Source organism: Delphinus delphis, chromosome 11 (assembly GCF_949987515.2).
Source record: "Delphinus delphis chromosome 11, mDelDel1.2, whole genome shotgun sequence".
In the NCBI taxonomy this organism is placed as follows: domain Eukaryota; kingdom Metazoa; phylum Chordata; class Mammalia; order Artiodactyla; family Delphinidae; genus Delphinus; species Delphinus delphis.
In genome coordinates this window covers 32,100,801-32,117,708 of record NC_082693.1, presented here as the reverse complement: position 1 = coordinate 32,117,708, position 16,908 = coordinate 32,100,801, and the positions used below count along the sequence as shown (strand labels likewise).

Below are 16,908 nucleotides of genomic sequence, written 5' to 3'. Positions count from 1 at the left end.
GACATTCATGAAATGTTTCCTGAATAAGGGAAATTGTATATTTATTTGTTTGGCTATAAGCATGCAAAGTGTTAAGTTGATGACAATCTATGGCTTCATTGACATTTTAAATTTATCTAGCAAGCAGATCCAAGTAATTATAAGGACAAACTTTTATCATTTACATAGAAAATCTGAATTGCCAGTAAGTGGATTTTTTGCTACACTCAAAGCACGTTATGGCTAGCTACCTTTTTCAAGTGTACACATTTAAGTCCTTAGGAAGAATTTTTTTAAATGCTTATATCCTAAATAATAAATGTGAAAGCCAACTCTACTATAGAATCCAGAATCTCAAAAATGCAATAAAAAAAGAAGCCTAATTACAGTCAGGTTTAGATCTACCTCAAAAACACAGAAGATATAGATGCAAGTAAATCAAAGAAGGCATAATTTTAACCAAGAAGCTATATTTCTTCAGAACTATTTTAGCTTCTCAGACAGTTTTATTAAAAAATCGTTTTATACTACTTGTAAAGGAACATCTGTTCCTAAAGACACTTTTATAGAACAGGTCTTAATGAAATTATTTTTCAGTGAGGATTAGTTTAGATTTCACTGTAAGAAAGGATAAAATGATGCACTAGGGAAGTTTTATGAAGTTATCTCCCCCTGGCTACACCCCTCCCGCACCCCCCCATCTCTACCTCTGGTTGAAAGCTGTAAACATTTTAGGGCTGTGTGACAGTCCCAGAACAAAACAGAACACATAATAATATATTTTCAAACGGAAAAAAAAAAACCCAAAAAACCCATGAGGTCTTAATTTCTAAAGTATGCCTTCTGCCCAGAGCACACCCTTGACAGTTTCTCGAATGTGTTGCAAATCACTTAAGACCAATTATTCAGATTTAGATGAATCTGAAGGCTCATCAGAAGAGTGTTAGTCAACTATTTCACATGAAGGCCAATTACATGTTTTCTATGTCATTCCCTGACTACCCACTAAAATTTTGCTGATATTAGCCTATCCAAAATGCCTTTCTGGGACTTAGGTACCAACAGTGTCTATTACAAAATTCATCTATGGTTTCTGTCAGATTTAAGTTAAATGCACAACAGGGGGAAAAATAGCTGCCAGAAAACAGCAGATTCAGTAGATATAGAAACAAAGAGAATGTATCTGTGTATTGCTCTCAGAGTCTTGCAACCAGAACCTGAGTTATCTGATAACAGCTTCATAACTGAAGGCTGCTCCAATATCCCTTTAGAGAAGTTGCACAATAGCTCCAGTTTAAAAGAGAGTGCCATTTTACATATGAAGCTGGCACAGGGGGCCAGGACCTTCTATTCCTCTGCCCTGCCTCACCTCCTCCTCTTTGCCGGGTCCTTTTAGGATGCACGGAATCTGCATTTTTAGGTTGAGGGAGCTGAAGACTCTACCCAAACAGGAATAAATGGATTTTACCCTAAAACTGAAAGGCCCACGGAACAATTAAGAAAGGAATGCAAGGGGGAAATTATTGCTTTTTTTCCTCTTCTGTTGATATTAATATCGTATATCACCATGGGTTGGAATAATTTTAAAAACCTACAGATCCGTAAAAATTTAAGTGTATAGCATTGAAAAAAACCAGGAAGATGACTGTCAAAAGTTAGTAAAATAGGCAGAAGAAATAAGAAACAGGATAAAGGGACACAATTTACCATTTAAATTTTGATATTCTTTTATCATTCTTATGTGAGCCTACGTTTTTACATTGTAACATCTGTTAACAGTAATTTTTTTTTAATGATGATAGTTTTTCCTTTCTTCTTTTTACATACCTTGGTCAGTTTTATTTTTGACAATCAAACAGCATTATTTGTGTACTAAAAACAATTCATAAGTTTTAACAGATCAAATAAAATATCAGTATTCTTGTATATACTGATATATATTATGTATATTACATAACATTATATATACTATATATAATACTATTATAGTAGATATATTATATATACTAGTACATATAATAAACACTTTATTTTTGCACCTTTCTTGTTTTCTACTTTTTCCTAAGACCTAATGACTCAAAACATTAAACACAATGCAAATAAGGAAAAATACTGAAAGAGCTTGTCTTTGCAACTGCTTGTTTTATAGCTGAGAATGTTTTATGGATACACTGGTGCAGATGAGATGAAAATAGTCTCTTTGAGTTTAACCTAAAAAAATTACTTTAGAATTAGGACAGTAAAGGAAGATTCTCAAACTAGTTAAGTCAACTTTCATGCAACCAAAAAATACTTACTGAGTACCTTATGTGTCAGACACTGTTGTAATTTCTGGAATAAATACTTTCATATTGTAATTTACTTGTATGAAATAAATGGGGAGAAAACTCTATATCTTTGAATTTCTAACCCCCTGGGAAATTGACTAGGCTTCAATTTCAATATAAATTAAACTAGTATATAACATTTGATATTTGACAAAAGCACAAAAAGTTTACTAACTGGAAGTTATACAAAAGTTATAGCTTATGGCATTTGTAAGTCATTATAATTCTTGATTCAAATTAGAACAGCTCAAGACATCATGCATCTTTTTGTTATGATTTGATCTGTTCATTTCTTCAGATGGTGGTCTAAGATTTTCTTAGAAAAGGAACAACAGATCTAGGTTCTTCCTATTTCTCTCCCTTTACTTCCTTCCCAAATTTGAAATAGTTATTTTTCTCCAATCACTGACTTTACATATACTTTGTCCCGCTATCCCACCCTTTATGACACCTTCAGCAAATCCTGTAGTTTCCCAGTCACCTTCTGTTATTAAAAGTTCTATCTGACCTAATTTAAATCTCTAGTCTCATGACTGCTTAACTCACTCTTTCTTGATGCCAGCCAGACTTGGGACCTGGGGCGACCTGTTTTGGGAAGCAAAGGGGTTTCACCAACATGGGTACATTTTAAAATTCAGTGTCATATTAAGAAAAGAGGAGTAATAGTGTTGATAATAAAACCCAAAATTCACAGATCATGTCTTATGTACCAGGTACTTTGCTAGAAGAATTATATTTATACCTCCACTCTTTACATCATCTCTGAGGCACAGACATGGTTAATAACATGCCCAACGTCACCCAGCTAGTTGGCAGCTGAGTTAGGATTTGAATTTGAGTATTTATGGCTCTAAAGCTTGTGTTGTTTTTTTTTTACCATATACGTCTTTTCTCTAAGTGGTCATTTTGTGTACTGTTTAACCATAAGATATAGTCCAAAGTGACAGAATAACTTATATTCATGTAATAAAGGAGTAAAAAGAGAATATAAGTGGCTTATAAAATAAACTACCACTTTTTAATAATAATCGAATAAAGACACAGACCTACTAGAGAATGGACTTGAGGATATGGGGAGGGGGAAGGGTAAGCTGTGACAAAGCGAGAGAGAGGCATGGACATATATACACTACCAAACGTAAGGTACATAGCTAGTGGGAAGCAGCCACATAGCACAGGGAGACCAGCTCGGTGCTTTGTGACTGCCTGGAGGGGTGGGATAGGGAGAGTGGGAGGGAGGGAGACGCAAGAGGGAAGAGATATGGGAACATATGTATATGTATAACTGATTCACTTTGTTATAAAGCAGGAACTAACACACCATTGTAAAGAAATTATACTCCAATAAAGATGTAAAAAAAGAATACTCGAAATTCTGTAAGGGCATAGAGATCAATATATAATAGCAGAATTTTAAAATGTCTGCCAGCTAGAGTTGTTTTGGTTTTTAAGAGCGGCAGTAACCTGGAAAACAAAATGCGGGTTCTTCAAGTTTCTCTGGCACTTTCTCAAAACTGAATCTATTAAAAACTACTGAATTCTAAAATAATTAAACACAGCATTTTTCCCCCAGCTTGACTTGTCAATCCTATTAGACCAAAGTCTAATTAAGAGCAGAAAAGTGGTTATTTTATCTGCCAAATGAAAATAATTTAGTGCAAGTTAATAAGGGTTGGCTTATTATTGATTGGCCATTTTGATTCCAGCTTGTTATAATAGTAGAAATTGCTTTCAGAAGATGTACTCATTTTGCCAGTCATTTATAAGCATGGAACAAAGAAAGAATCCTTTGTTGTGCCTATTTGGGGATTGAAAATAGGATGAAGATACAGTAGAGTACAAAGCTAAACACACCCTTAGAAATCACAACTTTATCCAAGGTGAAGGAAGAAGAAAGATAATAAAGTGATTCAAATGTTCCTTGAGTTTGTTATTTTACCACAAAGTCGTTCAATTAACAAAATCAAATATGAGAGTGATTTAAAAGTAGAACTTGCCAAAAAAAAGGTACTTTAAAACAAGCATTTATTGCTTACTAGTAGAATGTATATACCTGCCAAATTACACATGCCACTTTAAAACTGCCTCACATGAGCAAAAGAGTAAGAACTAATTATCATAAAAACCGTATTTGTGTAGTTTTTATTGATATTACACTGTAATGATTTCTAATTAGTATGCTTCATAAAATAACATTAGTAAGACTGACCCTCAAACTTACTCTCAATTACCTGACTTTCTCACTGAGCACTCTATTTTGTAACTGTTTTAAAATATGTCCTAGATTCTCTAGGATAGCATATGAATAGACAATGGAAAATTCCATGGACATAAAGAACTTTTTCATTTACTTACAAAGGCGAGCTGGGAAGTAGATCTTCCCCAGGACAGCTTTCTGATGACACTGCAGCCCTGCCAACTCCATGACTGTAACCTCACAAGAGACTTTGGGCCAGAAAACAGCCAGCTATGTTGCTTCTGAATTCTTGACCCACAAAGACTGTAAGATAATAAATGTTTGTTGTTTTTTTTTTTAGGTCTCTTTAGAATTTATTTATTTATTTTTTGTTTGTTGTTTTTAACTGATAAAATATGGGGTTTTTAAAAATAAATTTGTTTATTTTATTTATTTATCTTTGGCTGTGTTGGGTCTTCATTGCTGCGTGTGAGCTTTCTCTAGTTGAGGCGAGCGGGGGCTACTCTTCGTTGTGGTGCACGTGCTTCTCATTGCGGTGGCTTCTCTTGTTGTGGAGCAAGGGCTCTAGGCATGTGGGCTTCAGTAGTTGTGGTGCGTGTGCTTCAGCAGTTGTGGCACACGGGCTTACTTGCTCCGCGGCATGTGGAATCTTCCCGGACACAGGGCTTGAACCCTCGTTCCCTGTATTGGCAGGCAAATTCTCAACCACTGTGCGCCACCAGAGAAGTCCCTAGATTTGGGGTTTTTTTTACATAACAATAGAAAACTAATACAGATTTTGGTGCCTGGAGGTGGAGTGCTGCCATGAAAAGCAAACTCAAATGTGGAGGCAGCACTGAGACCATGCAGTGAGCTTTTAGGAGGGTGTAGTAAGAGCCTAAAGTGCCTTAAAAAAACTGTCTCGTGGTGTTTGATAGGACTGTAGGGGAGGATTTGCAGCAAAGTGAAGTAAATGTTACTGGAAATTGGAGAAAAGGAGATCCTTGTTATGTAGTGGCAGTAAAGTGTAGCAACCCTGTTACCTTCAGTAGCGTGGAAATAAATGAATTATCTAATAAACTGGGTGGTCTAGTTAAAGGCATGTCCAAGCAAAGTGTTAAAGTTGCTTTCTGGTTTCTTATTCCCGCTTAAATTGCAAAAGTATAAAGATGAACTAAAGGAAGGACTGTTAAAAGGAGATGGGAATTGATAGTTTTGAGAATTCTTACCATTTTCATATGGCACATGATATTAAAATTAAGAGAAGACTTCTGAGAAAAGATGAAATCCAGGGTACTGCCAAAAAAACCTGGTCCAAAGGTGAAGCAAAGGCTATCCCTGTGAGATATTGTCTCAATGTACTATCCAGTCAAGCAAAAGGCCTCTAAAAAGAGCAGAGATGTGCCCACTCTTCCAACTAAACAAGACTTCTAGAAAGATTAAGGGTGTAGTTGTTCCTCAGTGTTCACAAAGTAGAGGAGGGTTTATCTCAAAGATAATTTTGAGTGTAGCTTTTGTCTAACAGAGTAGACACCAGTAAGATTCACAAAGTTTTGAAATAATTATATGTTTGGATACATCATCAGCTTAGACTGAAACGGACAGAGAGATAGCACAAAATGGAATATGACTTTTTGACCTCGAAAGTTCTGCTTGCTGGAATCAGGCAAAGAAAACTACTCAGCTGCAGCCATCTACTAACTTGCAGGAAAAACGAAGGATGACTCAGAGCCCGAAAGTGGAGCTGAGAGCTATGAAGACTCATTCCCAGACCTTGAGACCTAATCAAGGAATTTTGGAATTGCTGTGGATCAGCGACTCCTTTATGTCGCCCATTTCCCCCATTTTTTGAACAGGAATGTCTATATCAGTTACCTGATACCTGTGATACTATTGTATTTTGGATGTGTGGGGAGCAGATAACTTGCCTCTTTAGTTTTGTAGATCTACATATTGAGAGGAACTGTATTCAAGAAGCTTTGTTTAAGATCCATAGTGGAGGAGATTCATCTATACCTAGACTTGATTTAGATGATGAGATTCTGAATTTAGAGCTGTTGCTTTGAAGCACTTGGGGGGCCTTGGGAGAAGTGAGTGTATTTTGCTTGTGGGCGCAATGTGAATAAATTTACATCCAGAAAGTGGACTGTGGTGGTTACAAACATTTCTTGATACTCCTCCCTTCAAGAGGTGGAGTGTATTATACCTCCCCTTGGGTGTGGGCCGAATTTACTAATTCGCTTCTAATGGGTAGAATACGGCAGAACTGATGCTATGCCACTCTTAAATTAGGTCACAAAAGACCATAGCTTCTGGTTTGGGTACATCTCTCTCTCCCTCTCTCTCTCTCTCTCTCTCTTTCAGATCACTTGCTCTGGGGGAAGTCAGCGGCCACATCATGAAGTCACTCAGGCAACCTGTAGTGAAGCCCACTGGTAAGGAAGTGAAGTGCTTGGTCATCAGTCAGTGAGGAGCTAAGGCCTGCCAACAACCATGTGAGTGACATTGGAAGCAAAACCTCCCGAGTTCAGTCTTCAGGTGAGACTGCAGCTTTGGCCAAGAGCTTGGCTGCAATCTCAAGAGACCCCAAACCAGAATCAGGCAGCTAAACTGCGGCCAGATTCCTGAACTACAGAAAGAGTGAGAAAATAATGCTTGTAGTTTTAAGCTGCTACCTTTTGGAGAAATTTGTTGTTTAATAATAATAATAACAATAAAACAATACACTGCTCTTAGAAGGCAGAGATAGCATATTCAGGGATTTCTAAGTCAAGATTATATAAAGTCTTACAGCTTCCACTTATTCCTCTCAGAAGACTCACTCTTGGAACACTGTCTTTGGGAGTCTCCTGATCTGCTACATAAGAAATGTGGCTGCCCTAAAACTGTCACTGTAAAGATGCCACATGTAGGTCCCTGTTTATCAGTCCTAGCTGAGCCCAGCCACATGACCACTCTGGCTAAGGCACCAGACATGGGAGTGAAGTGGTCTTAGGTCCTCCAGATCAGCCCATCTTCCAGCCAGATATCACTACATAATCTTAGTTAACCCAATAGAAAGAGAACATTCACTCTTCAGGTCTTGTCTGAATTCTTAGCCCAGCAAAATCATGACATATAATAAAATGGTTGCTGTGGTAAGCCACTAAGTTTGGAGGACTTATTATATAACTACCTGTATAGTTACCATTTCTATTCTAGGATAAGCATTCGGTTACACAGCGACACATAATCAGAAAAGCCACCATTTCCATACCAGAAGAGCTCCTAGACCCTTGGAAGCCCACTTTTCTTTTTTCTTTTTTTTGCGGTATGCGGACCTGTCACTGCTGTGGCCTCTCCCGTTGCGGAGCACGGGCTCCGGACGCGCAGGCTCAGTGGCCATGGCTCACGGGTCCAGCCACTCTGCGGCATGTGGGATCTTCCCAGACCGGGGCACGAACCCGTGTCCCCTGCATCGGCAGGCAGACTCTCAACCATTGCGCCACCAGGGAAGCTCCCACTTTTCTTTTTTAATTAGGAGTAGGCATCCCACTATTCAGTTTTCCAAATATGTAATACTTACTACAACTAACTGGGTTACACCACAGTTACTATTAAATAGCCATGACAATGAAGTAAGCCTTTTAAATGAATCTAATATGTTCATGCATTTACCCAACAAACAATTATTAGCCTCAGACCAATTATAGTGTTGAAAAGAAAATAATTGTTACATAACCATTATTGTGCTAGGTGTTGTATACAACTACAAGAATCTAACATGATTTAAAAAGAGGGCAAAGTGCTACTTACTATATGGTAAATCCTATCAATTAAGATAAGCACTCAGTGAAGGAACCAGAGAGGAGCTGAAAGGATTTAGTAGAATAGAGAGTGTTTTCATGCCACAGTTACTGGTGGTAAGGAGACCATTATCCTAGTATTATCACAGTAAATACACGATGCCCAGGGCACTGCAGGCACACAATACATCTGAATGAATTTTGAATGAATGCATATAGCACATGCTAGTAGAATTCAGTGACTAAGTGTATTGCCTTGATTCTTGTTTACAGGCTAACTCTAAAGTTAGATAAAGGGATTTTTTTACACAATCCGTGCTACCTCATCTTGTGGTTTGGTGTTAAAGCCACAGCTAATAGTAAACTGTTCTTTTGCAATTCCTGTAGCTCCATTAGGAATCTTGCTGAAAGAAATGGCTGGTAAAGGATAAGGCTCCAGTGTTCCTGGATTTTCTGACCATACGCCATTAATCTTACAACTATTCAATAGGTGATAGATAGTTCTCTTTCTTGGTAACTTCTATGATGATTAGGACTTACGTAAAGGGAGGGCATTCTGGAAGGAATAATGGTGTGAACATAGATCCAACGAGAGGAACACACAGAGAACATTTTGGGGATAAGGAGGCTTTAGGTACAACGCATTTCAAATAGCTTTCGGTGAACCACTGGCAAGCTGTGCTGTCAAGTTATTGTGATATAACCAGTCTTTGAAATGAAATATTGAAATAGAATAAAGTATCAAAGAGCATCACAGAAAATAGGAGTGGGTCTTTTTAGAATAATATTTAAGTTGTGGGTGTATGATATATCTCTGTGTATACTGAGTCCCAGTGAATAATCTTTTCCTTCTCTGGGTCATGATCGAAGTAGTTTGAGAACCACTGTCCTAGGAGAACATCAGCAGAAGCTACTGGGGGATCTGGAATTACGGAACCAAAGCTTTTATTCTACTCTTCAATCAAAGCAAATCCTTCAGGACATATTCATGATTTAATTCATCCCTAAGCATTAAATTCTCAAGAATTCTGATATCAGTACATTTTATATGGCCTAATTTTATTAAGAATCACAAAATACAGGTTTCTTTATTTTAGTGGATATAAAATCTATAACATAAAGCTATACTATAACTTTCCCATTTTTTCAATTTTACATAGTCTCCCTAAAGCCCTGTGCTACTATAAAAGATATAATATGATTTGAAACAAACATCACTCCAGGGCTTCCTCATCTTCATCACTTGTTGGTTTTTGACCTTGACACTTATTCAATTAGAAGTGACTCGCCCATCATGCACTCCTTTGCTAAAGTCAGCCTTTTCACACCAAGGAGAAAGCTATTCAGTTAGTAAAGATTTTTCAATAAACCCAGGGCCAAAAAAAAAAAAAATCTTACAATGTTAGGGCTTATAAACTAGTGATTGGGGGAGGGGTCCATTTCCCAGATGCTACCATTCCTCCCAGTGTTATGACACTCAGTGAATTGATGTTATCAGGACGGTCCACAAATAATCTGCAGGCAAATAAATTGCTTCAAAATGTCCCAGATTGTGAGGTTATTTAATCTGTTCCCTGATGTGTGTCTCAAGTACGTAAGGTGGCTCAAGCCCTTCTCAGTTATCGTGTCAATTCTCCCTTGGTCTCAGAATACAGGTGAGCAAAATGTCCACCTCACATACTGGCCATACAGTAAGCTGGGAGAGAGGAGGACTTGTTAAGATTGTCAAGTACCATTCACAAATTTATGCCTGTGGAGTTGTTCCCCCTGGAAGGGAACCAAATAAGTCATGCTTTTTGAAAATTGCTTATGACAGCTTTTCAGTCTGCTTTAGGCTGGCTCTCCGTGGTGATTTGTATTTTCATATACTGCTCATACATTAAAAAATTTACACCTGTCAGGTACTGACAGAGTGCCTCCATCCCTAACCATTTTCAGCGGGGGAATGCTTTGCTTCCAGACATTATCCAAATAAGCTTCTATCAAGAGTGAGGGTGACATAACAGGTGAAGTCATAAGAAATATGAAGCATATAAGCATGGAATTTTAATAAGAAACCAAGTCTTTGGAATTTTTGAAGGGATGGAAGTTGCAACAGTCCTAGGACATTTGAAATTGTACATCCAGTTATGGGCTGATAGTGGGGAACAACCATAATTGTAGCTACAGTGTAGAACTTGCAAAGTTTGTTTTATTATTCATGATGGAATCATATTTCCTCTCTGCATCTGTGACTTATGTTTAGCATTAGAAAAAATAAGACTGTCCATGTATCTTCTTCTTTTGTTTTAAAATAAATGACAGTAAATACTATTGCCAAGCTGTTCGTGTCAGTTATTTGGTTTTACTGGCTTCTGAAATTGCTTACACCACAGGGGCTTGTAAATTTTCACTGACTGTAGACCACTGTTATATTATTCTTATCAAACAACTTACTGGGAGATAAGAGTATCCCAAGTATCAAAGGGATAATGACATGTTACTTAGCCCAATTATAAGGATGTGTGTGGTCTGAGCCCCATGAATCATCAGTTTGGAAACATGAAAAAAGCTTTTCCTTTTTTGGCTCAGAAATTCTTAACAATCCCCAGGTTACCAGCCAAAAATATCTATTTTTCTTAGAGAGTGTAGGGCACAATTCTTTGACAGAATGTACTTTTTATTTCTTAAATGCTGTAGGATCAATGTTATAATCTTGTCCGGCATCAAATAGGCACTATTGACTGACTGACTGACTGACTGAATGAATCAACCAATCAATCAATGTAAGATGCATAATGATGCTCTAAAGCAATCAGGTGTATGTTGCATGACAAGAACACTTACGAGGCAGGATTTTAGGTGCTTAGATATATCACATCATCTTTAGTCTTCCTGAAACTTTTGGAGCTGAGTGTTGCTATTACTTCTAGTATTACTATTTCCCTTTTTTAGGTGAGAAAATTGAGTTTGATGTATGATTCTAATCCACTTTAGCAGTCCCTGTTCTCTTTACCTTTACTATAAACTATTTTAGGTGCTAAGGAAAAGCCCCTCAAGCCAAGAAATAAGGGTCAACTGTTGTAATAAACAGTAGCTAGGATGAGCTGTCTTCAGAAGTAGCTTACTCCAAGAGCAAGGACATAAGGGCCCCTCCAAGACTAATTTTACACAGTTAGAAAAATAAATTTAACAACTTAAAATTATCCAGAACTATTAAATTCTCTCTGAAGACAGTATTAATTTCACCTATATTGAATCCAAAACTAGGAAGTCTCCAGAAGAAAGTTTTTGGCAGTGTTAAATCCAGCCTTGTTAAAGGGAGAAAAACACTGTCAGTAGAAGGTTACTTCTGGGGTTAATAAAATTGTTTATTCTGGTGTGAGTGGCACAGGAAATGCTTACCATATCTTTCCACAGCTTGGAAAAACTATTCCTTAAAACTGTCCCCATGCTGAAACTGATATTAATAACTTAAAATTCTGATTCTTCCATCAACTTGAAACACTCTGTTTATTAAGGGACCCTCCCAGGAGGTACTTTGATGACTGGAAATTGAGTACCCTGTTTCATAAAAAGACTTTTCCATGCATCTCCAATACCCTTCAGAAAATAAAGTAACATCTTGGTGAATGTATCAGTCTTTTTTAAAACTGAGCTAGCAGTAATCAGCTCAATATATTCTAGGCAAAATTAAAGTCTATGAGGAGATATTTACCTATAATACAACACAACAAATATTATAACACAAACATGTACAAAGTAACAGCAAACACTGATAAAAGAATGGTTAATCCATGTGAAAAGAGACAATTTTATAGAGCAGGGATTATTTGAGCTGATCTTGAAGGAAGAGAGGGAGTTTTCCCAGATCCTTTTGGGCTCCAAAGTTTTCTGGAATATGTATCTTTGCTAATCATGAAAACTCAGTGTGACTTGGTGCTTATGAATGCATTCTGAACGGTCATAAATATTTCAATTGGTGCTTTAATCGTAAAATATAGAGTGTTTATTTCTATCAGCTAACTACTTTAAAATGCTCAGCGTATTTTCAGAGCCCACTTTTCTGCCTTTTTCCCCTAGAGTGCCTCCACAGAACAGCTTTGCTGGAGTTATTTCTTAGGCAGAAGGGAGGAAAATTTCTGGAGTATCCACACAGCAAAAGCTGAATAAATAGTGTGCTCCAAATTTCCAAGCTGGGTGCCAAAAGTCCTCATTTGGTGCTGTAAAGAGCAGAAGGGCACAGATTGGCCTCACACATCTGAGGGTCTGAAGGCATAATCAGGCGCCTGAGGGGTCATATTTGAGGCTCAATGCATTACACTCAATGAATTATAAAATCACAATGTTAAAATGGAAGTCACTTAGGTTGGACCTAAGTGAATATATTGTGCTCATTTACTGTCTTTCTGGGGGGAAACTCCAATGAGGAAAGATGAGAAGAAAAGGTTATGAATCACTTTTTTTTGTTTGTTTACAAAATGACAACCAATAGAACAAGAAGAGTTTCATTCAATGTCAGGATAAATGCATTTGTTAGCAAATGAACTGTGTACTTTTTATTATTCTTTAGTGTTTGCCTTTTCTTAACATGCTTTTGTTACATAAAGCTATAAATGAAGATATGAATTAAAAGGCCAGTTGTAGAAAAACATTGCTTGTATTAAAAAAAAAAAAAAAAACACAGTATATTTACACCTAAATTCCCCAATCTTTTGGGCCAGGCTTCCAAAAACCTGCCAAATAATACAACAGAAAAAGTACACTTTTGAAAAGTAAAGAGACTGTTGATACTCCCTATGTGAACTTTACCAGGTAATTTAAAGTCTCACTATTCTCTTCTGTATAAGGACTAAGCCTAATGTGCAAGGTAGGTCTCCAAGAAGAATCAAGATTTTGGTGAGAATATGGACTGGCCTTTAATAAATATTTGACAAATGAATGAAAGAACCTTCCGTTTCAGCAAAACTCAATGAAGTTCTCTTCCCTGAATTTGCAATTCCTTACCTCGGTTGCCCATTTGCTTGTGCCATTCTTTAGTTCAATGCATAGGAGATTAGAGCAGGGAGCATCTACCACTAACTAGCTGTGTGATGATAATCAAGTTGCTTAACTTCTCTGGGTCTTAAATTTTATCATTTGTAAAAGATAGATAGTTATATTCAATGAGTGAGTACATGTAAAGCATTGAGAATTGTGCTTTGGACATTTGGTTTACTTAATTTTAAAACAGTATAAAAAAGTAAAGACCAGGATTCTGAAATTAGATTTAAAATAAATAAGAATCCAGCTATATATTGTTTAGAGCATACACACTTAAAGACTCAATGATATAAGAAGTTTGACTGAAAAGGAAATAATAAAGAGATATGAGTGAAATAAAAACTGAAAGGGAACTGATACAACAGTATTGATTGTGTACAAAATAGACTTTAAAGTAAAAGGTCATTAACAAAAAAGGGCAATTTGATTTATAAATTAAATGAACAGTGCAAGAGTAAAAGATAACCATATTGATCATATGTGCACTTAACCACATCTCCTCACGAGGCATAAAGGAAAATTTTAAGGGAATTGCAAGGAAGAATTAATAAATCCACAATCATACTGTAAGACCTTACCATACCATTCTAAGACACTGAAAACAGACAGAGAAGTAGTGTGAATAATACAAAGCAGAATTACATAATTAACAAGCTTGAGCTACCATATGTGTGTGCATATTAGTGCATGTGTGTGTATGTGTGAATGTACACATGTATATATATGAATATGCATGTATATTATATACACATACACACATATTTACGCTCACATGTACACAAATGAGAAGGAAAAAGAAATAACTTTGTACCCCCAAACTATAGAAACATTCTTTTAAAACTTACTAAAAAAATCACAAATGATTATAAGTACATTACGTTCGTGATTAAGTAGCTATCAATAAATATAGACGAATCAACAGAGCATGCAACATGTTTTTTGACAAAAATGTGATAAATCTGAATGGGTGAGGGCACAATTCATAAGTTTGAGACATGAAAAGCATACTTCTTAAAACTTCATGATGAAGAAATAATTATAAAAAATTATAAATATTTGCTTGTCATAGCAATGACAATTCTGTATATTAAAGCATGTGGTATGCAGGTAATGCAGTCTATAAAAGGAGATATATAGTCTAAAAGGCATATAAAGACAGCAGGGAAAAAGAAAGAAAAATTAATACAGAATATGTATTTAACTTATGAATTAAGGAAAATACCACTAAGTAAACCTGAAAGAAACAGAATTAGCGGAAAATAAAGAGTAGAAATTATTGAAACAGGAAACAAAGAAAGATTACAAGTATTCAATAAAAATAGTATGAAGAGACTAGCAAAGAAGACAAACTGTTGATGATATTGGACTAGAAAAAAAGAAAAATACAGAGAGAATGGTAGAAAGGAAGATGGGGACATTTCTATTTGCAATTAATAGAGTAGTTATTTTACAAACACCAGTTCAGTATAGGCACTGTAAATAGTGGACATATTCTTGAAGAAATGAAACTATGAATCACTTAGATTGGCTTAACAGCAAGTAGAAATGTTAACTAAGACTATAAAGATGAGAAAATCGAATCAGTAGATAGGAAAAAACCCTCAAACATCACCAGCCCCAGTTTTACATGAACTTTTTTTTTTTTTTTTTAACAAAGATGGTAATCTCCATCTCTAACAAACTGGTGCAGAAAATAGATAGTCTAGCACAACCTGATACCAAAAGCAAACCTGGACATTGGGATTGACATATATACACTAATATGTATAAAATAGATAACTAATAAGAACCTGCTGTATAAAAAATAATAAATAAAATAAAATTCAAGAAAAAAAAAGCAAGGCTGGACATGCATAAAAAGTTATAGATTATGAACAAGTAGTGTCTACCCTTGAAATGCAAATTGATTTAACATTAGAATGATCTTTTAACATAATATCCACTATTAGCAAGTTAATATTGTAAAACTACATGCTAATTTCAATGGATAATAAAATTCTTTAAATAAAAATCAATGTTCATTTGTATTAAAAAATCTTTTAAAAAGAGGAAAAAATATAAGTTCCTTAGCTGTGAAAATAAACAGCACATATTTTTAGAATTAAAGTGCTGAAAGCTGAAAGGTTTTTCTTTAAAATCAAGAATAAAAAAGGGATGTTTGTCATTACTTTTGTAATTGTAAAGTATTTAACACTGCACTAAAAGCCCTAGCCAGTGCAGTAAAAAAGAAAAATATATGAGGGAAAATAATTGGAAAGGGAGAAGCAAAAATCTCATTATTTGCAGACAGTATAATTGTATGAATGAAAAATCCAAAAGAATCTATAAATTCACAGATTATTAAAAGATTTCAGCAAAATTCATTGTATATAAAATCCATTTATGAAAATTATTCAGTGACCTGTGTTTAAGTTCTGGTTTCCACAAGTACAAGCTACTTTGGTCAATGTGATTTCTGAGCATTTAACATAAACTCTTTGAACATGGATTCCTAATCTGAAATACCAAGATAATACAACTTCCCTTGAGGGTTGTGAAGATAAAACGAAGTCTTGTTTATAATATCTAGAAACATTATTTTCCCTTCTCTACAAATTTCATATCATAGGCCATAATAAAGACAGAGTCATTAGATTACTCAATATCCTTTTTATATGACACGTTAATAATTATCTAACTACAAGAAAAGAATTATCTTTGCAGAAAATTTTCTCATAACAGGAAGTGAATACAATATGGGTAGTATTTTTTTTAGCAAGAGACACTGATACTTGAAATCGGTTAGCTGGCTTTCTTTAAAGTCAAAATAGAAAGTTATCTGAGAGATTGGTAATTCAATCTGGAGTAACCTCTCTCAGTTATATAAATATATGCCATCTGGCTTCTATGTCCCAGAAAAACACCCAGGAAAAGGGGGCTCTACATTCTGGACAAGAGCAGCCCCTTGCCCTCAATTATATTACCATCCACCGGAGAGAAGATGAGAAAATACAGAAGCACCTGGATGGAAAAGGTAAACAGCTCGCCTTCCTTTTTAAGGACTAATATTATTAAAATCTTTTGAATGGATTGAGATAATACAACTGAAATCTGCAGACAAGAAAGATGCCAAAAGCCTCTAAAGAAAACTTGCAGGTAAGGAAAGAAAGAAGGCTGGACCAGGCCCTGTGCTCAACTTCAAGGTGGTCTTGCACTGAGTTCTTTGAATAATAATTATAACAGCTAGTAGCCTCTGTTCTAAGTGTGTGAGTGTATGTGTGTGCATATAACTCATTAGACCTCACCAAATACTTACCCTTGTACAACTCATTGAGGAAGGTACGATATTCTAGCTGTCTCATGTAGCATGAGTCTGAAGCCCTTTCTTATCCTGTCTCTGGGCACTGTTGGTGTGCTTGGGGGGAAATGGTTGAGTTAGAAGCATAAACTCAAGAGTGGAAAGTGCTGGATGGAGTGAGACTATCTTTTCCAGGGAAGCCATTGTGTCCTGCACAGGGATATGGACCGACAAGAATGTAACCACAGCTCTGGACAGGGAGACAACAAGCTGTGCAGGTCCTGTTTTCAACAGTGACACCTTGTGGCAGACAGAAGTAAAAGCAGTCAAATGGTGAGTGTG

At 36.1% G+C, this 16,908-nt stretch overlaps 1 protein-coding gene across 1 annotated transcript in view; it reads right to left on the bottom strand.

Annotated features, from left to right (window-relative positions):
• The window catches only part of PDZRN4 (PDZ domain containing ring finger 4), a 368,673-nt gene that overhangs the window by 178,426 nt on the left and 173,339 nt on the right, over positions 1–16,908 (bottom strand). The gene's annotated exons all lie outside the window — the stretch shown is intronic.